The sequence below is a fragment of the Myzus persicae genome, unplaced genomic scaffold (genome assembly GCF_001856785.1).
Source record: "Myzus persicae strain clone G006 unplaced genomic scaffold, MPER_G0061.0, whole genome shotgun sequence".
Lineage (NCBI taxonomy): Eukaryota > Metazoa > Arthropoda > Insecta > Hemiptera > Aphididae > Myzus > Myzus persicae.
The window spans coordinates 190,346-204,170 of NW_019100991.1; the positions used below are offsets into that span (position 1 = coordinate 190,346).

Below are 13,825 nucleotides of genomic sequence, written 5' to 3' on the forward strand. Positions count from 1 at the left end.
TATTTATAAATATTGTATTCCTACTATCAAAATAAAACGTAACACTATTATAATAGTTGTTATTTCTAACAAAAATTAATAGGTACATTAATAATTTCTATTTTAAGTACAAATTGGCAATCTCTCTCAAGTAGGTAAATAAACAAATAGTAATTTAAAGGTTTCTAAGAGTTTCAATGTTGGGCAAACATTAATGAAAAATAATTAACAAGCTAATCTGGAATGCTTTAATAGATTAACGGATTATCTAAGTAATTTAAATGCAATTAGGAAAATAGGAACAAATTTCAAAATAACACGCATAACATATTAGATTTTTTTTAATTAAGGCATATCTTCTACCTATATTATTATATTGCACTAAATTGATAATTTTTAATTGCCCTATAGTATGTTGTATAGTATTTACTTACGATACATGCATATATTATATACTCACTGGATAAAATAAACCTTTATTATAATTGATTATTCAGGGTTATTTGATTCAAATATAGTCTTGTACATTGTGATTACTTTCTGTAATACAGAGCGAAATATATTATAATATAACGGTGAGCTACCAGCTCAGCACCAAATTGCACGGAAACCCCAGGATAATTTAGAGTTTAGACAGTCCTTCCATTGTTCAATTTTCAATTCAAAAAAAAAATCTTCTATTTTCCAGACTTTTAACATAACATGTACAATGTACATATTACTTGTGTTTTACTACAGTGATTTTACGTTTTTGTGACAAACTACAATATTCTTTTGAATAGTATCAACTGAATAATAATAACAAACTGCTCACTCTTCTTTTCCGAATGAATTAATATTTAATGACGATTATGTGTGCGTGCAGAAAGATATAGCATATAGACATATAGGTAGTCTAAGGGACATACAATTTTTTATAAAATTATTTTCTTCGAAAAGGTATAAAACAAGTTATTTATTATTCCTAAATAGTGAAATGACACAATAGCTCCGTTTTTATGGTAAAGTACATTTTTAATCTTATTCTAAAACCGTATACACTATTGTAATTTGTAATTTATTACTTTATTACACAACTCTATGGCATAAAAATATCAATGTTCACTACATTGCATTGTACTGCATTATCAAATTCTCAACGAATCTTGTTACATAAATATTAGAAAACTGTACAAACTATCGGTTGAGGTATTGAGTTACCCAAATCTATTCAACAACTAGTATTTGATTGTTAATGATATTATATAAAAAGAAACTACAAAATTATACCGACGTTTATTTTCAAAATTAAAAAAATTAACATATAATAACATAAACATCGGCTTCCACACGAGTTTTCCTCAGTAAGACCCAGTAATCTTTCGATATTAATTTAAATAAAATAAATAAATAGATGAATAATAAAGAAATAATATAATTCATAAGTCATCACTAGGGCTTGGAATTTATTATTGTATTGAAAATCATGAAAACAATATGCACACAAATATGCAACTACTATTGTATAGGTAAATATGAAAAAAATTAATTAATGTACATACGAATAAAAAAAAATTTTAATTTTAGATTTATAGTAAAAATGACGTGTTTATAAATTTACCAAAATTAATTAGTAAAAATACATTTCTACAAGACACGAAAGGTGAGAAACGTACAAAAACGACCAACGCACCAATTCGACACATTAAGTGCCCCTGAAAGTTTTTCATCAAAAATATTATCTTTTTACAGTAATTGTTAGTTATAATTCAACTCATAGAGCACAAAAAATCGTATTATGATAAAAGTATTAAATATGTTACTATACCTACTTTAATGAAAAAACAATTTTAGAATATTCTACATTGTACAAAATGTAGTAAATATGCAATAGAGAAGGGGTAAAAAATGTACGTTTTAATAAGAATCTCAATATATTATGCACAAATATTCAAGTATTTTTGGTGTTTTAAAATTCGTTATCACCTTAAACGTAATATGCTTATCTTACTTTGTCAATTTGCCCGAATATTAAATACAAATATGCAAATTTAATAAGTCCCTCGATAAGTATCGGTCACTAGTCATCATTTCACATTTGTCATACATTCATAAATCACAATAAAACGCACATTTCTACAATTAAATTATTTTTATAGAATTAAATCACATTATATTTAAAAATATAACATTGGTAACTTTAATTTGCCTGTTTACCTAACCAACGTATTATAAATAGATCTTCATCATAGCCTATTATAATATAATCAACGAGCAAAGTGTATTTCATACGTGTTAGACTTTTAAGAATATTAAATTAAATTTAAAAGTAATATTGAATTATATAGAGTATAAAATTGTCGACATTTTTTTCAATTAAGAGCACTTTACGATTCTGTAATTGTTTTTATTCAATTTATAAATGTATAATATTTATTTAGGTATTCATTAATTTTTTTAATGTATAATCATTGCCACCCAATAAAGTTGTTATGCAGAGTTAAAAGTGAGAATAGAAACGCTGATTACAGCATTACAAAATTTATTTGAATAACCAATGCCACGCATATCTTGATCGGTACCTATATTTTGCTACTGCAGTAATACTTCAATTTTATTCTGATTAAATATTTGAGTGCTACCAATAGTACCTATTACAAGTACAAATGTTGTTAAAAATCAAACACTCCAAACACGTAAGAAATTAAATTATAACAATGTCTTTTTGATATTTTTAAATCGCTTTAAGTACAATTTATCGAAAATCTTGTATTATATTTTCAAAATATTTTGACCATGCCTTAACATTTTCATTAACATTTATAAAAAAAATCGTCATAATTTTTACTTTAAACGCTCATAAAAAATTAACGGGGAGCTAATCTTTTTTTTCAAATTTCAATATTAGACAACTTGAATTGAATTTTCAAGCTTTATTGTTTTTGAATTACAACTGAAATAACACTCGAAGTTAAAGAATAAAGCATTTTTAATACTCCAAAAGGTGATGGCAGACACAAAAATAAAACCACACACATCACTGTAAAACCAATAGGTACTTTCATATGTGACCTTGTTGGGTTTATTTTATATTCTTATTGATCCTTTGATAAGCCAACCAATTTTCTCAATCTTTTCGAAATATAGTTGCGACTTGTTTTATGGTTAATTGTGCTGTATACAACCTTTTTTCTAGTTGATATTTTTCAATTATTATTTTTGATTATTATTACTATAATATTAGTTCACGGTAGTTTTTGGTTTACTTAATTTAAAAAAAAATGTTTTCATATTTGTTTTGGAGTTTCTTAAAAGTCTGAAATAGCTTATTTATAAAGAAGATTTATATGTGAATATCTGTAAAGCTGAATCAGTGTTTCCATTTCAAGTATTTTAATATTTACCATTTTAAAGTTCAGGCAAGAGGCGGAATTATTATTATATAGCGGGTACGATACAAACTCGGTGGGCCACCCTCTGTATACTACAGCTAATAGTCAAGTTCACAAATCTGTTCAGAATTATATATTTCATCAAAATATATAGTATAATATAATACATGATTCATATAACTATATAAGGTATCAATTCCAGTACAAAATATACTGAATCTCTATTTATGATAATATTTAATAATACTTTTTTTGTACTGTGAGTTGTAAATATTTTGTACCGATTGTTAAATACAATTGATGCATTGAATACACCAATGAATTATTGATAGTTCTATTGCAATTATACTACTCTTTAGTCCTATACATATACATTTTTTGTTTTAATCTGTGTTGTTACTGTAAATTATTAAAGTCAAATATTTCTCAAAAAATTCTCTATAAGGTCGAATAGCAGTGAAGCATTGGATGTATTAATTTTATAGTTATTATTTCAACAATATTTTAAGCTGTGCAAGTTATTATGTTTATTTTATTGTTTTAATATGCCGTGAAGTTTCTACTTTCGATTCATTATTAAATAAACTCGTAGCACTAGATTACGATACCTAGTTAATTCGTCGAATTTGGTATAAATATGAGTAGTAATTTTATTTAAACACATTTAAGCGTCATAGCATGATAAAATACTACTTATGTTGCAGTTATGGCTTTTTTTAATACCTGTAATCACATATAAATATTTCCCCGAGTATAGGACGTTTAGGTCTTCAGATAACGATGTATGCATACCAAATAATATACTAATATAATATACTTTTAAACTCTATTAGATAATTATTACAGTTTTAACTTCCCTTTTTTCTCGAACGATTATTACTAACAGTTATTTATTAGTAACTTTTAACCTCAAAAGGCAGAAAATTTTTTATGTATTCAAATTCGATCGAAATTCATTTTTTAAGATCATCATCATGACTTTTGTAACTATGATCGTAATAAAAATCCATATAATAGTATCATATTTATATATATATATATATATATATGGATATTTTTGAGGATATTTTATTTGATAACAATTACATTTGGATGATCCTCGACATTTTTCTAAAAAAATTTAATTATAATAATAACTTTAGGTTGTTTCTGAAAAACTAAATGGTTTCCAATCAGATAAATAATTTATTGTTCTTAACTGATGTTTCACCACATTCAGATGTAATGTAGGTACTATAAATCATTACACGGGTAACAGTATTTAAATGTCAATCGAATTATTATTAAATATTATGCTAGCCTGACACCGTGACCTAGCTGTTATAATGCTAATTTCTACTGTCAAAATTATTTCGTTGTTTGATATGTGACAGCTCTGTTTGTGTAGATAAGTTTGGTGCTTAATCTGAGGACACAGTAACCTTCATTTTAGATTATGTATCAAGTTGACGATATTTTCTTAGATGTTACGTAATACTACAATCGGCCAGCAATTAAGATTTAACTAGAGGTTAATTAAATTCCAATCAATTTCATATAATTAATAATTAATAACGAATACATAAACTATAACCACTAAGACATAATAGACATAATCACTTCAAACGGCTCAAAAACAATGAATTAAGTAAGATATGTAATGAATTTTTATGTACATAGTATGTTATGGTATAATGATATATCATTACATTTTCAAATCGTTCATAATTTCACCAAAAAAGCAACAATTTTAATAAGGGACATAATCACTTAACCCCATTTCTCTTTACAAAGGTAGCAGTATTAACATTTTTGATTTTTGACTAAAATAATATGAAGGACTAAATCACATTATAATTTAACCAAACCAAGTATAACCACATTTTATATCTAATTATACAATTATGTGTTATACATTTGTTGACTGACGAACAGTGAGAATTATTGAAATTATACAAAGCATAATGTCTAAATTAATAATGTTCTTATACTGTTGTAGCTGTAGATTTTATTTTATTCAGTTATAATAATTTAGTTTATACGGTATATTAGCGATTTAAAAAAGTTATTTATTAATCATTATCAATTTTCTACAATATGATAGAAATTACGGCATATAAAAAATATGATGGCCAATAGAAATTATGACATATTTAATATTTGAAAATAATATAACTGTTTATAACATAGTTCTTTTAAGTTACTTTAAAATGTGCTAAAAATGTTTTGGTAAAAATCGTTATTTCAAGTGTGATTATACAATGTCGACAAAATTTGAACTTCAAACAATAATAAAAAATATATGTAAATTTATTTTAAATTCCAGTAAAAAGACTTACATTGAATATTCAAACCTTAGATTTTAATACTAAAATATTATGAATTTCTAACTATATGAAAATTCTAGTTAAGGTACATATTTTCTTGATATTAATGCATTTCTAAAACATTGGAATTTTAAAAGCTTATAAAAAAATGTGTAACTATATATTTTTATGTATTATATTTTATACATATTTTAATTAATTACAGTAGGAACAAATTATGAGAAACTGTATATTCAATTTTTAAACAAACAAAAATATTATCATAAATAAGTCAACAATTTCAAATATCTATGAATAGCGCAAAAAAATAAAAAAAATGTTTCTTATATTACGTATAATAAAGGCTAATATGAACATTTGGTAAAAATTGCAAGTCAATACAACAATTCGTTTTTGATTTAAAAATAAATAAATCATTTCATCAAACGCTGGTATTTTTTTGAAAAAATTCTGTTTTACACAAATGTTCTGTTTGTTATTCCCAATTATATTGAAAGTTACTGGGATTTCATACTTTTGACCCACAGAAGTTCCAACTATAACTATCTTCGATATTCAACCAGAAACTCCTAACAAAGCTGACGAAATATATTTTCTAACATAAAAAGTGTCTTCAAACACAAAAACAAAACCAACAAATAGAAAAAAACACATTTCTTTATAAAACCGATACGCATCTATCGCTCCACTCGGAGTCTAATACAAATGTTAGTAGCTAAAATGTTTGTAAATCTAATTGTAATCTATACTGTTTAAATAAATACAATATATTTAGAGTACTTACGAGGGGAGATGATGAATTTTTATAATATCAAAAACACTGGTACAATTTTATCGTTAAAAAATTATTTTACCAAAGCACACTATGTCGTTTTATTTTTCCGTAAGCTTCACGTGCAAAATGCTATCGAACGGCTCAGCTGCCGTCACCGCGCTAACTGAAAGTCCAAATACATCCGGCGCCAAGCTGCGACCTCCCTCGGGATACACCACAAAGGGTGTGCTTTTGATATGCGCGCGAAAATCCCTGCGGAAAATGAGTTTGTATTATATACACCAACTTACAGAGGTGCAAATTAAAAATAAAAAAAAAAACGACAGAAGCTCGTTGTTTGATTTATTTACTTTTTGATTTATCAATAATACAAGGTTTATATTTTTATTTTTCTCGTTCAAAATACCAGACAAATATAACATCATTAAACCCGTACCCAATTGAGAATCTCAATATTATTTTATTTCCATCGCCAATCTTGCCCGCTTAAACAGTTGATTATTCCAATCAATTTATAAATAATAATAAATTTGAGCTACAAAAAGGTTATTTACTATATTTTGTTAACCCGCAACTGCACGATAGTCGATAGGTGATATTATCATGTAATACGTTATGTAAAATTCTACAATTTATTCTACAAAAAAATACAGTGTTAACAATTATTATAGGTACACCAAATTAACTTTTTTTTGTATTCACTTAATAAGTTGTCCATTAAAACGGTACTCAACTATGATGTATTTAATTATATAGTTATATATTTATAGTTTAATATTTGATTTATGACCGATCACTGTAGTGAAATTTTGAATTTAAAAATTCTTTATATTTAAAAATGTACAATTTAATTTTCAGACTTCAATTTCTACAGAAAATAATCGTGATTCTATAATTTAAATTATTAATGGATGATTAACTTAGAATATTATTATTTTTATATTAGAAACTCACTGCAAGATAAAAGTTCAATACTTGAACATTTTAACGGAGTTCTTTATTTTTTCACATCTCGATCTCGAACAAGTTAAAATGCTTTAATAAACTTTCAGCAAAACAAAATCAATTACTTAAGATACAAACGCTCCATGTAACGAGTGTATGAATGTGTCCATAATGCCATCCAAATAATATCATTGAAATAAAATATTACCATTTCTATCTATAATATATAGATTTTATAATGTATTGAATTTTTTTAAATCTGGTTTGAGTATCTTATTGCCTAATTATTGCCTAAAAATTGTTTTTCAATTTGAAGAAATAATAAGTAAAACATTAATAAATATTTCAAAAAAGACTTAACAGTTTTCATGATAGCTGAAAACAAAATAAAACAATGACCTTATAAAATGTAATCACTGACTCATAACTAATGAATCGCTTTATGTTAGCGAATATTTTACTACATTAAATTTGAAAACAAACAAATTTTTTGTCAGCCGTAAAGTTTTCAGAGTTGTAAGTAGAGTTCAGACTATAACTTTCTAGTTTCTATATTATCTTTTAATAAATCATTATCTTTTAATAAATCATCATCGTCTTTTAAAGACAACTTAAAAAGCGAAGTTCACCAAAATAATATTCATTATATAATTAACACGGCGTATATACATTATGCATAGTATAAAACATCACATATATTATCAACATAATTCTAGTAATAAATTAATGATGTGCCTTACTTTGGACATGATAAAAATATAAAATATTAAAATAATAACATCCTTTTTTACGGATATTTAAATGTTAGACTGACAAATTTTATATTATTACATTTATTATAAATATCTATGATTCATGTATTTGTAGAATATTGTAGAAATCACAACAAATTGAGTTCATAAAAAAGCACGGAAGTTCTACTGCAGTGGACTCAGTGTGCAGATTACAAATTTTGTCTTCTTAGAAAAAGATAATGAAATAAAGTATAAAAACATTTTTTAAAAATTCACTGTAATGGATTTATTAAATTTGAATTCGATGTCAGTTCATTTCATACGAAAAACGAAACTGGGCGAAGGCGGTCTGTTAGCCTGCATTGGATATTAAGCATATTTTACAATACTGCTATATAATAATTTATTCTATTAAAATAGTAGTATAGTAGATTGAATTTAATTCTTGCCCACTGCATTTATTATATTACTACTTACAGCTAGATCCTGCCCTGCGTTGCCCGTGTCAAATTATATACCCATTTATTTACCCTTTCATAAACTCTGTTAAATGTAATCTGAGAACATTTTTATCATTTTTTATCATTTTGGACTGATTGGACTGATATAAAATAGTGGTCAAATATAGTTATAGCCAACCATAACAACTATTTCATTTTCTGTAACCAATACCAAAAATGTATACAATTAGTAAAAAAAATTATTGTATTTTTTGCATCAACTTAATACAACATTTATGTGTTGAAAATTAAAAATGAAGTTAAAATAAGTAGCCTATTATACTCTACAGCTGTTGCATTAGCTACAAAAATGAAAACCACTCAAAAACCAAAATGTGCACATAAAGGTATTCCGCTTAGGTCTTTGATTTCATATAAATGATATCCGCCAGGATCATAATTAATCTTTCATGCCTATTTCGTGATTTTCTCGGGTCAAAACTATAAATTCATGCTTGAGCCCTTATTTAAAATTTAAAATTTAAAAAAATTGTCTTTGGTGTTCACGTCCTTAGGTATAGCAGTATAGGATTACCTGTGAATCAAATCAGAGCATTGAGTCTAATAGACTTTGCTGTGGATCCCTTATATTGTATGAACACACAAACGTTGGAATGTATTGTTATAGATTAATATTTAATTCTGTGTATTTCTATTATATTATATTAATATTATTATTAAATTCTGAGCCAATACCGACTTATCGTAGAATGGTGTAAATATAGATCCATTGTATATAAATAGATAATATCTTAAAACTAATCTAAATCGTTTGAAAATTTCTTTGTGTATTTAAAATATAATAATACACGACAAAGTTTCAAGTCCCCACAAACTACAACAATTTTATAAACATTTGATTCTTGAATGCTTACAAAGAAATATTGTGTACATATTTTTTGAATATTTTTTAATTGGAAGTTACAACAAACAAAATCGATTTTGTTGAAAACTGGTTTTATTCCTTAATAATCCTTGATTTCCTTATTTATTTATTTTTGATTTTCCCCGTTAATTTGAAGAGTGCTCAGCATTTTTACTTTTGAGCCCTCCCTCAAGTACCAACAAGAACCGTTGTTCTACCGGTAATCCTCAGAGTTGAAAATTGAAGCATTTTTACAGCTCGGTACATATGAATATTTTAATTTTAACATACCCTTACAATAAAATATCAGTCTTATAACAGATTTCTGTACAGATATCTACATACAATACAATAACTTGCTTTCACTAAATATACAAATAACCCTAAACAATTATTCTTAATTATCTAATATACATATATTATATATACTAAAGGATTTATTACATTAATTGTATACTTATTTAATAATACTAATTAGTAATTACATTAAAATATAAGTTTCGTATTCTCAATTTACTCATACCTATACATATAGGTACATTTTAATATTGTACACACTATACAGTATATACTATGCATAAGTTCGGTATTGGATACAGTTAGTAGATAGGTAATTGGCCAAATTATAATAACGAATATTAACATATTATTATTCAAGTCTGAAGTCAATGTGAGTATACGCATGTAACGTAATAACGTAGGTATACTAATTGTATGTAAATAGATAGGTTCAAGTTTCACATGTATTAATACTCTGATTTATACTACAATAAAGGTAATTCACTAAGGCATGTATAACACCTCATACACTTTAATAATGCATTTATTCAAATTTATTTATTGGAATTTTTAGTATACTTGAAGTGTTGAACAACATATTTTCAGATACCTACCTATTCATTTACTTAAATTCTTTAAGCCATACTAAAGGTATGACGATACAAACTTATTTAGAACCTCTAATTTTTCAAACAAGATCCTCCCTCAAATTATTAAGCATATTTTGATTTTTCTAAGAACATTGATGCATCTAAATCAAAAAAACGACCTTTAGGTTTCTGAGTTGTTCAGGGATATTAATCCTTAATAATGGTTTTATATAAAACATAAATACATTTTATATTAAGTCTAGTCTAGTTATACTTCGACAATTTTTATAAATTATAAAGTGCTAACTTATTGATGTTAATTACAATAATATTATCAAATCATCGTAGTCCATATATATCTCAATTAATGTTTATAATTAGTAGGGGACATGAAACATCTGTTTATTTTATATAATAGTTTTGAAACTAAACTCGTTTGAATTTTGATTTAAATGTATACATCAATTATTTTTAAAAAATACATGTTATAAAATTAATAGTACATACGGGCGTGGATCTCATTTTGAAAAAAAGAATTTTGTATCATCAAATAATTAAATTCAATTAGATGGAACAAACTATAAACGCAATTTAAAATACGGACTTAATGAGTAATTTTATTATGATCATTGTTATTGAATACAAAATTCACAAAAGTTGTAAGACATATACAGATGTATCATTCCTACCTAACCGTATTTCAGAGTGTTCGCCCTCCTCAATCACTTTTTTAATCAATATGCATGTTAAATACGAATTTAGAAATGTATGAGATATTTAAACATTATTAATATGTAAAGTTCATAGAGTTAATCTATGTTAATATTTTAATTACGGTATGTTTTTTTACTCGTATAATATGGTAGATTATTGGGTGTGTAGCTAATCTAACACTGTATAAACCTAATTATATGTACAATTGATTTATTAAATTCTAAATGGTATTATTATTTTTTATTTAGAAAAACGTTAGGAGAAACAAAAACAAATATACAATTTTAACTATGTTTTGCCTTATATCTATGTATGTTATATTAAGTTTGTATGATATTATAATATTTAGTATATTGTGTGTATACTTGTATTATCCGAAGTATATTATGCTCAAAAATAATTATATAATATTAAATTGATTTAATAATAAGCAGTACAAAATACAGCCATAATTTTACCAGTATAATAATATTAATATGCCAGCCGTTATTCAAAGACAAAATATAATACATTTTAATAAAACGTACATTAAAATATTAAATATTTTTAACAAACGACATCTCACCGTTAATGAAATTCAAGACTGTATAAGTACAAACAGAACCGACCATTGTCTGTATCAAAGGAACAATATTGATTAGAAACGCTACTGATTCGAATAGATTACATAATGCTGTCGTATTTACTGGAGCAATTGTGTTTGAGAGGTGGTATCGTGCTTAAAGTTGGCTGTAGAGAATTGAAAATCGATTACGAATACCCCAAGCTCGAAAACGGGATGTTTCAATAATTTACTACCTATCCAAAAAAATATTACGCTACGTGATTTTAAAACTATCGTTACATTTTAAACAGTTTGTATAATTATAACACACAGATAACTTGAACACTATTTTAAACACATACCTATACCTACTTTTATCTTCAATTTTAACAACAACACATAAGTCGAATTTATACATTTATTTCTCAGTGAGTACGCTAAACACATCATCGATGATTTATCCAATGATTCGACATAATAATAGAATGACATATGAAATATATTTTATGAGATATGGTTATTTAATTGGGCGGTACATTTTTTTTAAAAATAGGGCGCTTAAAAATTAATAGTTAGGACAAAATAATAGACTTTGTCGAAAACGGATCCAGGACTTTTGACCTATCTATATTTCGGAGACATCAGCAAAACTATACTGGTATGTGGGGTAAATTATTTGGGTTTGTCGTTTTTATAATTATTTGCAGTGCAACATTTGACCAAATTGTATATTCAAAGTAGAATAACGACTTTTCCTCGATCGATTTTAATCATTCTGCTTGTAATTCAGAATTACAACATTTATCATATTGTCATAGAGACTAGAACGTTCAGTTATTACTAAAATTAACATTTTCTAATTTCTATACACAATGAAATTGTTTAATTAAACATATATTTAAAGCTAATTTTGAGCTATTCAACGAACTTTTTACCACCATTCTATACACGGTATATCCGCACAAAAAATTAGTTTAACTTCCAGAATTCAGAAAATGCTTACAATTAATAACATAAATATAATATATCGGACATAATGATTTACAATTTACATATTCATTATCCTTGGAAATAGATCCTGCTTAGTCTGATTAGTCTCCCTCAGAATCATATTGTTTTTGCATAGGTACAATGATTTGTTATTGAATTCAAATTTAACACTTTCATAATGGTGACCTGCTCAAAGACAAGGTACACTCGATACCTATGTAATAGATAGTATACAGAAGAGCGAGTTCCCCTGTTTTTATTATTAGTTGTTTAAAATAGTAATAATGAATATTTGTTTTTTGATTCATTAATTTACTAGTATCCTATTATGATTTTTAAGATGATAAATTACAATTCCTTGAATAATTAATGAATTGATGAATTGTAGGTTAATTAGTTCGAGGATTTACTCCTGATAACTCGACACACAATCACTGTGACAGGGTTAAATATTTGACCTACAATAACATCTTCTGGTCAGGTACATAACCTACGAATATGTTGAATATATTATTTAAACCCATTTAACTTTTTAAAATTAGCACACCTTACTGTTTTAGTAATTAAAAATACATCTTCTGCACTTGCATATACTATTTACTAATATATTTATAGATGGCATGACTTTAAATACATAATAATCAATCCTCTTACCTATCAGAACTTACTGTAATCACTATTTTTTAATTTAGAAAATTTTTAATACCAACCATTTCGAGATTTATTTGATACTAGTGGTACCAACAATTTTCCACCAATTATTACTCCCAAACTATTGGTATTCTCGCTTAGACTTGATTTCCAATCGACAGTTATCATTATCAGAGTGGATATAGTAAGATACATAGTAAAAGTTATCCTTTTAAAAACTCCTTCTGGCTTCCATAGTTCTACGTTCAACCCAAAAAATTATCATTGATACAACGAAAAGTGTACGAATAATATAAGATATTGTCACTCAATTTTCAGATAAATATAATTTTAATAAATAGCTCAGTCTTATACTTTACGTTCGTATTATATATATTTTAATTAAGATTAGATTTTAAAAACATTGGCTGTTATATAATTAGGCCACTTACCTATACACATATTAAACTCACCATAATAATTAAATAGGTTAACTATCATATTTATATTTTTATTATTGTTACATTTAAGTAGGTATGTTAAAGTATCCAATGTCTAATCATTTAGTAATACCTCATTTGTTTTTATAAATTGTATTATGCT

At 25.7% G+C, this 13,825-nt stretch overlaps 1 protein-coding gene across 2 annotated transcripts in view; it reads right to left on the minus strand.

Annotated features, from left to right (window-relative positions):
* LOC111027174 (arrestin domain-containing protein 3-like) overlaps window positions 1-13,825 on the minus strand; it is a 93,651-nt gene that overhangs the window by 78,534 nt on the left and 1,292 nt on the right. The window contains exon 3 of one of the 2 annotated variants that reach the window (XM_022305413.1): window positions 6,441-6,683. The exons of the other annotated variant lie outside the window; for it this stretch is intronic. The gene's annotated coding sequence lies outside the window, so the exon portion shown is untranslated. The remainder of the gene's footprint in view (window positions 1-6,440; window positions 6,684-13,825) is intronic. 2 annotated transcript variants of the gene reach the window in all.